Below are 16,597 nucleotides of genomic sequence, written 5' to 3'. Positions count from 1 at the left end.
ACAACAACAGCTAGAAACAGAGCATTCTTCTGAAAAAATGAGAGATACACTCATCAGGTTGTCGTGGTCAACGAGCGTTTGACTGGCCAGACCAATCACAAAAGGCAGTCATTGATAAATCCTTTCTGCTCAGCAATTACAATATTTATATAGTTTACCAAATTTAATTGACGAATCACTACTATACTTTTGATCTCCACATTATATTTCCAATTTAATATACGTGTGCTATTACATAATGTTTCTTTAACTGCCAACAGATCTTTGTAACGCAATTAGGATGCAGAAAGAGAGAGGAAGATGATACTAAATGAGAGAGAAAAAGATGCTCACAGATGGAGAGGACAGAGATCAGGAGAACAAGGACATAGAAAAAAAGAGGAGGAGTCAGACGAGCGTAGAGGACTGGTAGTTGTAAATGACAGCGGCTAGAGGCATGGAAGTGTGGTTTCTTGGCAGAGGACTCTATCTGCTCATCCTTAATGCAGTCATCTGTTGGTTCCATCGCCAACCATGAATAATAAAGGCTCCACCCTGCTATGCCAGTACTCTGAATTATTAATTCACAACCACAGACTTGCATTAGCGCACACTATGGGGTACGGACACATTTGCCTGTTTAGACTTGCGCACACAGTGTGTGTGTGCACATGCATATTCACCACACTGACAACGAGTGAAATTAGTGTTCTCTCTGAAGCAGGTTTTTCTTTAGAAAACTGCTGTGACAGAGAGAAAGTGATGTTTCTTTGTTTTTGTTTACTTGGGGTAATCATTACTGTTACTTCCATGTAACTATCAAAGCATGTCAGATTTAATAATAAACAACTGTAGAATTACTAAAACAAAACTATAACAGGAATTTCTAAAATCAACACATCAAAATAATGACGACACGTAGCTATCCTTTTGCTTTGACAGGGATAAACTACACTTAAAATATCTCGCAAGCATAACCAGTTCAGAATTACTACTGTTTCAGCCATAATAGTACACCCCAAGAGATACTATTAACTAGGTCATTGGTTTCTTTTCATAGGCTTGGTTAAATGATGTAGCCCAATTAGCTTAAAGGAGAACTGACAGATATAAATGTGCAATGCTGCTGTGACTGTATGTTAAACGCTCAACACTGAAAATGAGGGACGGTCCAAAGAATGGCTGTGTGCACGACAGAAATGAAAATATTCACATTTCACCATATAAACAATGTCCTACTTTAAGTCCTTTTAAAATCATACTAAGCATGCCTAGGACGTTAAAATGCAAGCGCACACACACCAAAAACTCCTCTTACTCACCTGCTTTGCATCTGCTGCAAAAAGAGCCTAACTGAAAAGACACTCTCCTACACACTGTGCCTCTGTTAAATCAAAGCAGAAAACATCTCTGCTTCCCCACACAGATACCAGGCAACACAACCTGCCAAACAGTCTATTGTTGGGCTGGAAAACAACACAAGACTAGCAGAAACAAAAAACAGAATGAGAAACCCGCAGTGAGCACATTCGCTCAGAATATACAGCTGTGTGAACGTTTTAGTGCATGTGGTTCTACGAGAATGTGTAAACTGGAAAAATGCATTTAGGCAGCACATCCAGATCTTGTTTTTACCACTGGACACTGGGTGTTAAGGTGACAGTAATGGTGTAGGTGAGAAAACCCAGGTAGACAGCGAGGCAGGCATGAGGTATTAGGAGACTTTCTGCTAATGCAGAGCCAATGTTTGCACAGACAGCAGCTCCAAATCTTCCCTGCAGAGAGTAGGACTTGGGGATTTCTTCTGCAAATTTATGAAAGCTTGACAGACTTCATGCACCGATAACCCCATTCACTCTCACAGTCCAGGGACAGGCACACAGCCTTAAAGTGAAGTTTGATGCACTGTATGACCTTAAATACAGTTTTATACCTTGGTCAGTAAAATAACATACAGAATTAGAAAATTACAAAAAATATGTTATACAAAAAACAAACAGACACGGTTTACTCTGCTGAGATTTGCAAGTTGACCTGCAGAGTTCATAAAGTTAGGGCTTCCTCCATTTGTGATTAACAAGTACATACGTGATTAACAAATTGAGCCAGTCTTAGGCCATTTTCACACCTAGAGTTCGCTTACTCTGGTCCGGATCAGTTGATGAATTTGTAAACTTGTAGCTTTTACTCATGGTTTAGTTTATTTTCACACAAAGAAAAATCCAAGGGAACGCGTCACTACAACCCAAGTGAGAGTTTTAAGTCTGTTCTGGGTGGGAGTAACAGAGTAAATACAGGAAGAAGGTGCTGTACTGGATGACTATTGGAAAATATTGAGTATTTACATTCATTTCACAGATAGTTGCTAGTCTGTACAGACCTTTGCACATTTATTGTATCTTCCCGCATTGAGAATTCAAAGTTTATGTGGCTATGGGCTTTTTATTCCTTACCTCAAACTTGTAATGTACACCTGGTTATTGGTTCGCACAATAAAGAAAGCACTCTGGAGCTCATTTGGGACCATACCGAGACTCCTCCTCCAAAGGGTCTCAGTGCGATTGTTCTGGTCCCTACCAAAGTGCGATTACTGTGTTCACATCTGCACGAGCGAAAAGTACTAATAAGAGAATTATTTTCACAGTTAAAACTCACCATAATACAAGCTATTAAAATGCACCAACGCTGAATGCTTAGCTATAACACAATACAAATACAGGACTTTTCCACTTTTTCACAATGGGCCGTTGGGGAGTGCCTACACACATAAGGTAGATTGTTCCGCATACAGTTAAGACAATGAATCTACTACCTTACTCAACAAACACATATACAGTCTTCCTCTATTTCTAAATCAACAAATGTATTCTATGTTTGAGGAAATTAACCCCAGTTTAAAAAGCACTGGTTAAAATTATTTCTCAGGAATCCTGATATATCCATGCATAACTATGGTATAAAAAATGGAAACAGTATTTATTAGTATCATAACTTCACAATGAGCGTGAAGGAACCTCCTGTGCCAGTAACAAAAAATCTTCTGCTTGCCCTACTGAGACATAAAAACAGGAAGAACATTGGACAAGAACCACAGAAAATGATCTAAAAGTCTAAATTACTTGAGACAACGAGATTAAAACTCAAAAAGATCAAATAAATACTTTGGGAGAAGTGTCTGGATATGAAATGACCCTGAATTCTTACATTCCCAGGAGACTCTGCCTTTACAGAAACTTGAGAAGGATGGGTTTATTTTCCTTAGACACTGACCCCATAAAGTTGTCGACATCAGGAGTCACAGCAGATGATCTGTAAATGAGTGATAAAATGTATGTACACAACTCAGAGTGGACTATGAGCCTTTGTGTGAGTGTGAGATGCGCAATTTTATGAAAATTAGGTTCATTTGGATAAGCTCTTAACTGGTTAACATATTCAGTCAGTCACTTTTTTATTTGTTTAGTGCATTGTACCTGCGTCACTTTTTTAAATTTAGACTTATTTATTCATTTTTAATTTGCATGTACTGGTACGTAGAATACAATTCTGTTGCAAATACCAATTTTGTTAAAAACTGTTCATTTCATCCAAGCCTGGAGTCTGAATTGTCAGTTTTAGAGCCTTCTTTCTTTTGTTGTTCTGTTGTAGTGCACTGAATTGAGATGGTGATGCAACAAATGTCTTTGTGATGCCCGTAGACTGACAGAATATGGAAAACTGAAGACATACAGTTTAAAAAGCATACATTTTTCTCAAGACATCCCAGGTTGTTCACTTGTTTTGTAGATAAATGGTTTATTAAATATTGTTTTCATATTGAAATGCTTATTTATAATATAAGAGAAAAGAATAATCTGGAGGTGTTTTGAATAGATTATTATGGAACTGTTTTATTGGGCCAGGGTGTCAGACAATCAATCATACAGCTTAGTAAGAATATGCAAGAAAAAGGGAAAGAGCCGAGTTCCGAGTAGAAACTAGTTATACAGTGCAAACTATGCAACCAATAACACCTGCTAACATGCATACTACTAGATCAGCCTTCAGTGTATTTCTAAAAATACACGTTTAACATTGAGGTTCCATTGGACCATGTGTAACAGGACTAGCCTGGGAATTGAAACTTGCAAAAGAAAAGCCTTGTTTTCAGCCTGAAACTTAAAATGACCATGATGGTGGACTTGATTTATAACAAGATCCAAGCCACACAATGCTGAATCTAATGAACATGTAAGATTCCCATTGTGTACGTACCCTAAATAAACGATCCTCAGCAACAGATACAGAATGTAACGTAAACTTCCTTAAAGACCAAATAATTATTTATTTTACCCGCCACCATTATTCAGAGTATTAAGTGCAACAAAAATATACTATTTCTCTCTATTTTCAATATTTCAAGTGCTGACTAAAACACGTGGGCTATACTATTAAGCTATTTTTGTGAGGTAGGATTTTAATTTATGAAACACAATAGGCGGCCTTTAATCAGTCCATCTCTAATCTGTAATTATAAACCCACTTACATATACATCTATTCAGCTGCCACCTACTGCTCAGAATATTATTTTCTTGAGATTATTAGCTGTTGTATCAGAAACATGCTCAGATGTAGGCCACAGTTAACGATAACCATCTGCACTTTTAGTGTAATCTCTTCTAAGACAAAAAAAGAAAGAATAAAAATGTTGCTTTATTAAAAAGATAGCCTGAGGGAAACTGCACACAAAATAGATCAAGTAAAATCTTCCTTGTATTAAAGAGGAGCTAATTCAGGTCACTTTACATCTGAGCACTTTGTGTGACATCATTAAAGCACAAGCGTTTACTGTATCTTTGAAGTGTATCCGATGACTCGAACGCATTGGGGGGTTGAAGAGGGCAGATAAAAAGAGGAACTGCTGAAGCCTCCCTGCTAAGACAGGATTCATTGCCATTATCATCAGTGAATCATCTTGTATTCTTTTTAGAACAGTCAAAATAATTCCAACTGGGTTTAATGTCGCCATAACTGAAGCAAAGGAATACACCAACTTCATAGTGACTGCACTACTTCCTCCGTATTTCCCCCCACTGGCCCAAATATGAGGCGCTTCAGTGAACCAGGACGCAGGTGTTATATGTAGAAAGTCAGACTGAACAGGCAAATGAGATTTAACCAAAGGACCAAGCATCCGAACACACAGGGTATATACACAGCAGAGAGGTGACAAACTAAAGAAGCCTTAAACCACGAATCATATGATGAGGAGATTTGGTGCCCCCTCATCCCGTGGGAAGCATTTTATGAATTTTTTACAAATTAATACACAGTAGTTCTGAGTCATCACATTGTCCTGTGATTAAACTTTCCATCCTGGTGGAAGTGGTCTTTTCCAGGATGTGCACACCAAGGGTGAATGAGTGGTTTGATGAATATGAAAATGATGTGAATCACATGCTATGCGCCTTGCAGCCACTACATTTCAACCCAACTGAACACCTTTAGGTTGTGTTAAACTCCGCCATTATCAAATAAGGTAAAATCTTTTGGAAGAATAGCGTTCCAGAGACTTGGAAAAAGTGCACTGAAGCTGTTCTGACAGAATGGGATGTCCTAGCAATTGGCTAATAAACTTCGTGTAGACAAAACTGTCAGTTTTTCCTTGTATCGTGTAACGTGGTCCATTCAACTAGTTGATTTATAGATGAAAACAACCAGACAGAAAAGGAACTCTACTGAAAAAATCCTGTCAAATAAATACACTGTATCGCAACAAAAATCCTTTAACTGACCTAAACCTTTGACTGGACATATTACATGGGACAGCTGTTCTGAATATGTCAAAATCTCAATGATCTTTGTGCAATAATCAGGTGGCAAGACTCAGATATTTTCATATAATTTCTTCATTTTCTTGGCAAAAGGAACCTAAACTGGATAATAGGGCTGCCACAAACGATTATTTTGATAGTCGACTAGTCACCGATTATTTTTGCGATTAGTCGACTAATCAGATCATCATCCATTGAACGTAAAAGTACAGCTTATTGCACCAGCAGCATCTAATCTTATATAACTATCATTAGCTTACAGCTTTAAGTGTTTAAGGTCTGTGCTAACTAAAAATAAAGACAAGATGATAGTTAATTGAATTCTAATTAAATGTGCAGATTGTTTCGGTGGAGTTTAATAAACTCAGCCGATTTACTCAGGAACAAATAAAATACTGAAAAAAGCCAAACAATAACATTTTAAAGTTATCTAAGTGACTTGTATATGTTTAACCTGAGTAGGGCGGTGGGTTTGAAAACGATCTGCCGGGAGTCCGGTGCTCTCATGGCCCCCGGCTAGCTATCGAGCTAGTGGGTAACAGACGCCTCCGAAAACGTCGGAGCGCTTTTGAAAATATGTGGTGTCTTGATAAACTGAGCAGATATTTGAGGTTTACACAGCTACATTCTCACCTGAAAATATGTTAAACGTTTATTTTGTGACCCAGAAAGAATAATAAGAGTAATATTAAAACTAACTAGCTGCCGCCATTGTTGACAACTGCGCTGGGCCGCGCTATGAATTCTGGGACAGAGTTTCTTCTTCTTCGGGGTTTAACGGCAGCTGGCATCCTTGTACATGCAGTGCTGCCATCTTCTGTTTCAGTCCGTTATTACACTCTTAAATCCTGCTACTTATTCCTGCTTTTGGGATCTTACAAAGCTTCAAATGACGCGTCGACTATTAAATCAGTCGTCGACGATTTTGATAGTCGACGTAATCGTGACTAGTCGACTAATCGTGGCAGCCCTACTGAATAAGCAATCGGGAAAGTCAAAATATAAAGGATAGAGTTGCTAATCTATAACAAATGGAGCCACTGATATAACATGATTAAACAATGTTTTAGTCATGTAGCGCATGTTAAAAAGTCTGTTGCAGTGGTTTAAAAAATACATTAACATGCATGTAAGACCTATACAGATATAAACAAATGTATATATATTAATATATATACACATTTTAAGTTCTTAAGTGCTGTTGTGCTTTAGCCAACAGGGGCGATCGTGGCTCAAGAGTTGGGAGTTCGCCTTGTAATCGGAAGGTTGCCGGTTCGAGCCCCGGCTTGGACAGTCTCGGTCGTTGTGTCCTTGGGCAAGACACTTCACCCGTTGCCTACTGGTGGTGGTCAGAGGGCCCGGTGGCGCCAGTGTCCGGCAGCCTCGCCTCTGTCAGTGCGCCCCAGGGTGGCTGTGGCTACAATGTAGCTTGCCATCACCAGTGTGTGAATGTGTGTGTGAATGGGTGGATGACTGGATATGTAAAGCGCTTTGGGGTCCTTAGGGACTAGTAAAGCGCTATATAAATACAGGCCATTTACCATTTACCATTAGTCACTACCTTAATAACATAAGACAGCTAAAGTCGCTATCGGGTGATGCTAATAGCTAAACAGCTAACGTTACCATGTGTGGTGTACCATTTAATACTTCAATGGGAGGTTTAACGGCCTTCTCCAAATTTGTCCTAAAGTGCTGTTCACTGCTGTGAATGTCGTCTACTAGTGAGTGCAGGGGCTGTGTGCCTGCCTGTCTGAAGTGGTGCCTGAACTACAGAAGGCAGAGATCATCCTTTTGGTACTGACGCCGTTGCAAATTAGTATCCAATTCAATGAAATGGGCTTTACACCAGCAGCGAATCATTTGGTCTTGTGCTCTTCTGCATGATTCCACTGAAAGAGGAAGTGTCCAACTGTTTCCCATAGCGAACACATATCCTTTTCCTCATTAATTTAAATCAGCTCTTGCAAAATCCAAAACAAATTGATGTCATCAAGTTGATCTTTCATTTAAATAACCAGTCACTGTGTCTGCTGCTTTTCACCATGAGGTAACTCTTGGTAGACAGGTAAGGTGGTGTATTGAAGGATGATCCCAGTGGTTAAATGGCAGTTTAATTTTGGACTCAGGGGATTCTTTAGCATGCTATATCGAAGGTATTACTTCATGTTAAAAATGGTTGAAAAGATCTCATGGGGTTGTTATCAGGCTTCTTTTCTGATGACAATACCTCTTAAAAATATAAAGCAGCCACACAAACAGGAAGCTTACATATGAAACCAGAAAAAATATTTATGGACAGCTGTGACTCATCACACACTGAAAGTACAGAAAATGACAAAATTAATAGAAATAAAACCGTTTTCTTGGTTGTTGGTAGTATCTTCAGACGTTCAGTAGCAGCATGTGAACAGGCAAACAGGAAAAAGCTAAAATGTCGGATTATATCATTATCCTTTTGTTAAACAGTTCCCAGTAGGAAATCTCCGGAGCCCGTGGGCGTAGTGAAAGACTAAGGCATGTGTCAGGCCTACAGCTCTCCTCATTGCCTGCATTGTGCAGCTAGCCAGCAGGCGTGGCGGTAGAAGGCCCCCGGTCGTCAAGGAGCTGTCCAGCCGCTGCCCAGATGGAAAAGCCAAGCTGAGTTTGCATGCAAGACGGCTGCCACAATTACACTATTCTACTGGGATGCATGATCAGTAGGAAGAAGTGGATGTAGAGGTTTTGCCTCTATTACAGCACGGGGGATGGGGGACGGAGGTCAGAGAAGATGCAGTAGTGTGAAAAAGAAGGGCGAACAAATCATGAGTGTGAAACTGTGCTAAACATCCATACAGAGAGATTAATATAAAACAATATACAAAAAAATATAAATAGCTACGTCTTCAGCAAGTTATCAAACTGCTCCAGCTCTAACTTAATGGCCTGCAGCATGTCCTTGTTTTGCTCTGCATCCTCGCAGAACTCAGTGTGGTGGCACAAGAGTTAGTTCTACAGCTCCTGCAGGTGAGACCAGCCCTCCAGCTCAGTCCAAGACACCTGGGCTAGAATATATTTGAATGTGTGATTTACAAATAAATCATTGGAGAAGAAGCTACAAAATGTTGAAGACTGCCAAAACAGCAACCTGCCAGCCTGCCATTAGTAGAAACACATGAAAAAAAAAGGCCTGTGCTGCTTATCAGTTACAGTTACTAAATTGAATGAATTGTTACTTAGTCGGCTATTAATATAACTGGACCCAGGAAACTGATCTCGATGTTGCAGAGCAATGTCGACTGATATTAGCCTTTCTGTCAGTTGCTGGTCTATCTGCAAATAAGATGACGATTCACATAAGGAGACCAATGTTTATCTGCTTGGTCACATCAATTTTATAGTTTTTGTGCTCTGGTTTCAGTATTTTGTAAGACTGGCTTTGTGCTCATTCAAAGACAGTGTGATGAAAAGTTAAAAGGTTGTGATCAGTCCTTTAATAAGATGGTAAATTTTATGTTTTCAGGTTTTGCACTGTAACCTGAACCTGTAAACTACAGTAATGAGTTGGATAATGACTCATCAAATAAATCGATTATAAAAAAATTCAACACAAATTCTTTGCTTTAATGCTTTGTTTAACTAGAAAAATTAGCAGGAGACCTTCATCAAACATCCACTGCAGTTTGTTTTAGAAAAATCAGTAATCCTCCAGAAGTTGTAATTAACATCTGCAGATGAACTGTTAACTTAGTCTGATACCCCATGTTTAAATTATATAGCATGGTGAAGGCTGACAGCAGCCGACCTATTTTACATGGAAGTGACACCTGCAGAAAACGGGGGTGAATCTAAAGGGGAGCATGTGGTGTACTAGACCACATTTATTTCAAGGCTTTCGCAACATTTTCAGATTAAAAGTGAAATAATATAAAATATCATATTAATTAAAGTGCATTAATATTTAAAAATATAAAAATAAATGGGGTTTTTTTTTCACAAGCCAATAAAAATGTACATGGGCCAGTAAAACTTTGATCTTCTGACCTGAGAGTTGTTAGGTTATTATTAATTAACATTTACACCATCATAACATCTTGTTTTCAGCAGCACAAAAACTCTCCTTCAAAGTCCAGGGCAAACTTCAGAATGCTGATATGCTCACTTCTCTTCATTGCAGCCACGACATCCTCCTTTAAAGGCTTATAAAATAACTAACTCATTCACTCGCACACTTGAACAATGTACGCACACATATGCACATTCCTTTTGGAAACCACCAATATGGCTTGGGTTTTGTTTGTTTTTTTGACAGACATATGCAGTTAAACTTTAAAACAGGCCACTCACACACCGACTCTATTCAGACCAAGTCTTTTCTTTGCACTACTTCTCCAATGTGCACCCACAATTTTGTTGTACATGTACAATGACAATAAATGGAAGTTCTATTCTATTCTAATTTCTAAAATGGAAACCAATGAGCAGTTCGTTTTGAAAGACGTATGTCCTTTTACTAATGTGACAAAAGTATTTCGTATCCAATTAATCGGTGGAATAATCAATAGATTACGTGATTACTAAAATAACTGATATAGACAACATTATGATACAGTTGTATTATAATGTTATGCTATATGATGAAAATTATGATCACCTACCAGCTGAGACAATTAATCTGTTGTTCACTACACAGTTATATCCAGTGATACTGTGTGATGCACCTAAAAAGGGGAAGGAGTGCAGGTGCAGTGCAGATGTGCTGCCAATTTCCGTTTCTATCATTCTTTCTAATCACGTGTACCACGTCTTGCCACTTTGCATCTTGCAAGGTCTAACATAAAAGTGCATTACTCAGGAGGTATACACAATAAAAGCAGCAGACACAATACATCACACTGAGCTACTAACACACGACACCACGATGGTAAAATGAACACAGCCATGAAATAATTGATGAATTCATCCATGCAGAGTGACATGAGAGCCTACTGTGCCTTGCACTATGTGTGAAATCCTGTTGCTCATGGATGTCAGTATTAGAGACACAACAGTACAAACATTTCATATCAGAATTATTAGTATTAACCAAGTGCTTCTAAAAAGTGATGAAAATGCTAAAATCTACTGATACACATACCAAGACAGTTTCGCCAAGCTACATCCTGTCCCCTAAACATCTACCAAGGCAGCTCCCTCTTATAAATCAGAGTATTTCAAGTAGAATGTGCGTGAAGGACACTCTCTCCTTTTGGGTGACAGAGGTGAAAGAACAACTGCAAATAATATCCAGTGTGAAAGCAGTTATACTTATACTGTTTTATTTGTTTACTCTTGTCTACAGAACACAACAACAAAGCTGTCAGCTTCTGGACTTTGATAAAATATGTTGGCTGGGTTACTACATAGCACGGTATCATGGGAAATGAACAAATATAGTCTCCAGACAAAAACCCACCAAGATAAAAGTCACATTAAGATAAAAGGGTACTTACCTTGCGTTCCCTATAAAGTGATAACAAGCAATTTCACTTTAAATGATTAAAGAGACAGCATGCGCTGAAGAGAAGAGTCCTGTGGGGGGGTGGGGGCAACTAAACGATGTCATTGTGTTGAGGTCAGCAGGGCCTTGGACAAGCTTCAAATGTGCAATGAGATGGTCAGTGTAAAGACAGAGAAGCCATTACTTCCCTGCTGAGCACATAAGCCAGGCACAAAGCTTAATATGAGACAGTAACACAGCTCAGCTTCTTGCAGATTTAGGGATCGAGCAGACATAGTCCCCCCCCCCTTTCCTTCTCGTAACCCATTGCTAAATAGAAGAAAGCTGACATGTATCCAGGCCAGTAGGCTTGTATTGTCACCTTTACTGCTTGTCAAGCTGCACCTCAATCAGGACTACTCTGATCTACCCATCAGTCATTCAGGGTGACGGGGATGAAGCTATTGACAAAGAGACAATAGGAATGGACAGAACTAAGTGTGGTCAAAGGTTTCCGTCTGTAAGGTGTGGGCCACCATACTACATAAGTCTGATTTTTCAAATAAAGAGCTGTGTGACCTCTCATCTCAAAGCACAATCTCAGCTTTTTCCAAAATATGGCATTTTCTAACATTTAAGGTAAAGAGTTTTCAGATGAAAACAAGAAAATGTACTTCCAGGGACCCTCAGTGCACTATGCTGGACATTCAAGCTTATGGGCAGCAGGTTAGCCCTGACAGACACAGCATATGGATTCCTAACATGCTGCAGTCTGGCTCACCAGATTCCTCTGGGGATAACGAATGCCAAGCCTGTGCACCCCCACTTCATGCTTTGTAAAAGAATTTATTTAATAGAAAACCAGAAGCTTCATCCTGCTTTCATCAGCACTATGTGCTCATGATAACTAGCACGAGTCAAGACAGGTGGGGAAAAAAAATAACTTTCTGACAACAAAGGAAGAAAAATCTACTCTTTCAAGTTATTGTTAGTTTTTGGCTTTAATTCCAGTTTTGGGGTAAACTCTTAAACCATTGTGCAAAATTTAGAGGCAAAAACAGGTGTCTATTTTATATTACAATCCAAAAAGAGCAAGGCAACTATCTCTCCCATCAAACAGCTGTTTTGCTTTCATCCAGATTATAATGCAAAAAGCCAATCGCTGGTCAAACCTGCTGAGGCAATCAGTTATTAAAATAGGCAACAAGATCTGGACTGATGATATTTGAGATTTCAAGCTACTACAACATGCTAATGTATTAGATAACAAGAACTGGCACAGAGATAATACACTAATCATAAGATTTGTTCCCTGAAAACAACCCTGGAGTAAGATCAGAACTGATTAGGTGTACTACAAACCATTAGAGTTAGACAGTCTTCTCCTAAACTACACAGTAATATTATGTAAAGTACAAATACTCTATAACCATGCTTTTGGGTACTCAAGTCTTGGCTTGTAAAGGTATGTACGTTTCAACATTGCAAACAGGCAATTATATTTAAGTTCTGTGCACGGAACCTGCACACAATGCCAAAGCTGCAGGGACAAGACGAGTCGTAATGCCAATTTTATAAACTACCAATAGGACTGAAATATGAATATTGCAGCTGTGGCTAGTGCAGTTCATGTCCTTTAACCTGTGAATGTATCCTTGAGCAGGACATTAAATCATCCCTATGTAATTTTAGTTAAACCTGACCTTGCACCTTCCGGTGGAGCAATGCCAAGTGAAAAACAATTTCCCCGTGGGATAAAGAGTATCACATAACTAAGTGTTTTTTTGGTTGTTGTTTTTTTTTTTTTTTTAACAGTTATCGTTATTTTATTGGTCCTGCCCTAAAACCAAGACAAATGCTGAAGTGAGTAAGGATGTTAGCAAGCTTATATTAAAACATGAGAGATACGAATTAGATTTTCCTCAGGAAAGGGGCTGGACCTCAGCTCGATCCCTGTGTTCTAGTGCAAGGCGGACGAGGCTAAGATTACTGGACCCATTATCGGACAGAACCAGTCTTTTGTCGCCCTTAATTCCCAGCAACACGCTGAACAACACTAAAAGGTCAGACCGCAGTATTTGTGCACAGGGTTGTAATTTCAACGACACGTTAACTGAACCTCTACCTTTAGATCCACCACAAGTAAAAAAAACAAAAAACAAAAACAAAAAAACCCTGGAAAATCTGCCTGTATAACAATGCTGTACTTTTTGTTTTGTTTTGCTGGACCCATGTTTTTATTTTTGGGCTTCCACGCGGTATTGCACCACAGCGTTTCCACAGACAAAGACTGTCAAAGGAAATGGTCAAGTACCCAAGACACGACCAAGGTGTCCGACTATGGAATCAGATGAAAGAAAAAGGTAGTGACTCGGGAGATTTTCAGCACAGGCGCGTAAATCTGGGTGACACAAGCATACAAGGCAAAGATCATTTTAACAGATGCTTTATTTATCCGTCTTCTGCTGTACTGTCAAGCTTACTGACTGCATTGGTGGGGGAGTAAGGAGTTGTAAGTAAAATCAGTTCAAGCCTAGCATAACACTGAATTGCGTCCGATAATGGATCTCGTGACGCTACGTTGCTCGTTAACTAGCAGCTCAAGCTAACACTCCCATTCGGGTTTGCGCTTCACAGCAGCACCTATTTAGAACAAACGGCACTTTCATTCTGTTAGTGAATGTAAGATAAAAACCTGACTCTAAAACGTAACAGAAAGCCCAGTAATAACACTCCTGTGTGCTGTAGCTCCTGAGCCACCCCTGTGCTAAAACCCTGTGTTGCAGCGGCAGCAGCAACAAACCCAAGACAAAACAGTCAATGCGCTGTGGGCAACTCACCCAAAAGATACCACTGTGCTGTCGACCATATGCTGCTGCAGTTCAGCGATGAACACCCATTAGAATGATTCCTGCGGTTGGGGAGCATCCAGGTGTTGCGGTGTTAAGATTACACTATTCCAAACCCTGCTTCGCTTTGACGGCTGTTGTCTGTGCTGAGACCGCATATGTGTGTATGCTTATGTGTTTGCGTGTGTGTGTGTGTATGGAGCTTTGTGAGGCCTGCTGCTGGAAGGAAATGGTCTCCACTCCGTCAGTGCAAAGCGCATGCGCTTGGGAATGGGAATAGCACGGCCAACGGGCGAGCGGTCTGTGAGCACAGCCGTGTGGCCAACAGGTGAGATTGTCAACCGATGGCTGACTTGTTACAGCGGAAGGTTACCCGCTAAATGGCCACCTGCTACCCTTTCCAACGGGATAAAGCCGCGGTGCAGTAATACAGGATACAGGATAGATATACGCTGTCATTTACTAGTAATAGACTGCAATTAAAACAGATTATTAAGAATTTCAAAGTCTTATTTGGTTTTCATAGACATAAAATTCTTTTCTTTCTCTCTTTTTTGCAATATTTTCCAAGTAACCTATATTTGACAACAGCATGATAAAAATGGAAATTCTGTTTTGTGGTGCCACCGCATTATTTTTAGTGGCCCCCATATGGCGACCCCTATGAAACTATTCTGGAGGCGCCCCTGACTGTTAGGGCTGCGTGGTGATTTAGTGCAACATGTTCGAAGAATAAAGTGGACTACAGCACGTGTGACCTTTGATAGCAGTGCTCCAATGTGTTTGTTTATTTTTATAATTCCATAAGGTACTGTTATTCAGACCGAAGGCATGAATAATGTTTATTCAGTATACCTATCTACTTTAACGCAGGGGTGTCAAACATAATGCCCAGGGGCTAGAATTGGCCCTCCAAAGACTCTAATTCAGCTCATTGGACAGCTTTTAACTAAAGTTAAGTACAGGGTGGGCCATTTATATGGATGCACCGTAACAAAATGGAAATGGTTGGTGATATTAAAGTCCTGCTTGTGGCACATTAGTATATGTGAGGGGGCAAACTCCTCAAGATGGGTGGACTTTTGTTTTTTCAATAGGAAGAGGACCATGTGACACATCAAACTTATTGGTAATGTCACAAGAAAAACAATGGTGGGTGGCCCACCCTGTATATTTAAGTATAACTTTTAAGTTTCATAGGTTTTACGTTTTATAGCTTTTCTGACTCTTTTCTACCATTTATACTATACTAAAGTAAATAAGTAACAAAAAATAACTTTTTGGTATTAAAATTAGCAAAACATTGCTTTTTATAATTACACTGAAATCTGGGAAGTCATCTGTTAGGGGTTTTATAACAAAGTGGAGCCATGAAGTGGTAGGCCACATAAAATTAAAGAGAAGGGTAAGCAGATGCTGATGCAGGTGGTGGGCAAAGATTGCCAACTTTCTGTGGAGAGCTTCATGGAATGAGTTTCCATTTCTGAGCAGCTGCATCCAAGCTTTACATCACCATGTGTAATGCAAAGTGTCTGATGCAGTGGTGTAAAGTGCGGCACCTTTAGAGCAGTGCAGACGTGACCTTGGAGTGACAAATCATAGTTCTCCATCTGGCATTCCGATTGACCGGGGGGGGGGGGTGTTATGGTCTGGGGGTGGCCCCTTCCTGTGCACAAAGAAACGTTCATAAAAACATGGATGAGTGAGTTTGGTGTGGAAGACTTGACTGGCCTGCACAGAGTCCTGACCTCAACCAGACAGAACGCCTTTGAGAAGACTTAGTGTGGAGACTAGAGATGGCACGATACCACTTTTTTATGTCCGTTACCGATATCATAAATTTGGATGTCGGCCAATACCGATATGAATCCGATATAGTGTGTTTTTTAATAAATAAAACTGTTTTTTTTAAATATCCTGCTGCATTTTGTATAAGTTCAAACTCAAGTTAAAAAACAACAACACTAAAGCTATTCTGTTATACCTGTATACAAAAAATACACTGAACCCGAAATATTTCATAGTTCAGCAATACTAATCAATCTAATAAACTTAAACCTACTCCATCCTCCCTATTCTGGTATTTTAAAGAGTAAGCAACCTAACTAATAGGGTTGCAAACTCCCAGCAAAAATTAAATAGATTCAACATCTTTCTTCAACAGAACTGCAGACTGCACAGATTGTACCTTCCCAAAGGAAAAAGTACTTACTAGGGTATATTAGACTTAACAGTTACTATATACAGTAATGGATTTTACATCAGATTAAAACTTTGGGTGTAAGATTCAGATAATTAATTATTAAAAACTAGATATTTTAAATGAGAATAAGAAAGAAAAGTATGTCTTTGTGCCCCCCCCCCCATTTTCCCTGTTCATGCCCTATCGGCCCCCCTGGCTAAACTTTGCTAGATCTGCCCCTGCACAGTTAGCAGCCATCAGATAGAAAGGGATCCTGGTGTACAAAGTAATATTAAATAAATTCTAACAACAGCT

General features: G+C 39.5%; 1 protein-coding gene across 1 annotated transcript in view; it reads right to left on the bottom strand.

Annotated features, from left to right (window-relative positions):
• Positions 1 to 14,382, bottom strand: part of cskl (c-src tyrosine kinase-like) — a 51,108-nt gene extending 36,726 nt beyond the window's left edge. Inside the window, exon 1 of the mRNA XM_085247125.1 lies at positions 14,092 to 14,382. The gene's annotated coding sequence lies outside the window, so the exon portion shown is untranslated. The remainder of the gene's footprint in view (positions 1 to 14,091) is intronic.
• Between the last annotated feature and the right edge of the window lie 2,215 nt (positions 14,383 to 16,597).

The sequence above is a fragment of the Mchenga conophoros genome, linkage group LG1 (genome assembly GCF_057382185.1).
Source record: "Mchenga conophoros isolate Kocher_MC1m ecotype Shallow Benthic linkage group LG1, M_conophoros_male_GT1.1, whole genome shotgun sequence".
NCBI lineage: Eukaryota > Metazoa > Chordata > Actinopteri > Cichliformes > Cichlidae > Mchenga > Mchenga conophoros.
Note: the sequence above shows the minus strand (reverse complement) of the source record. Positions and strands in the feature narration are given on the sequence as shown.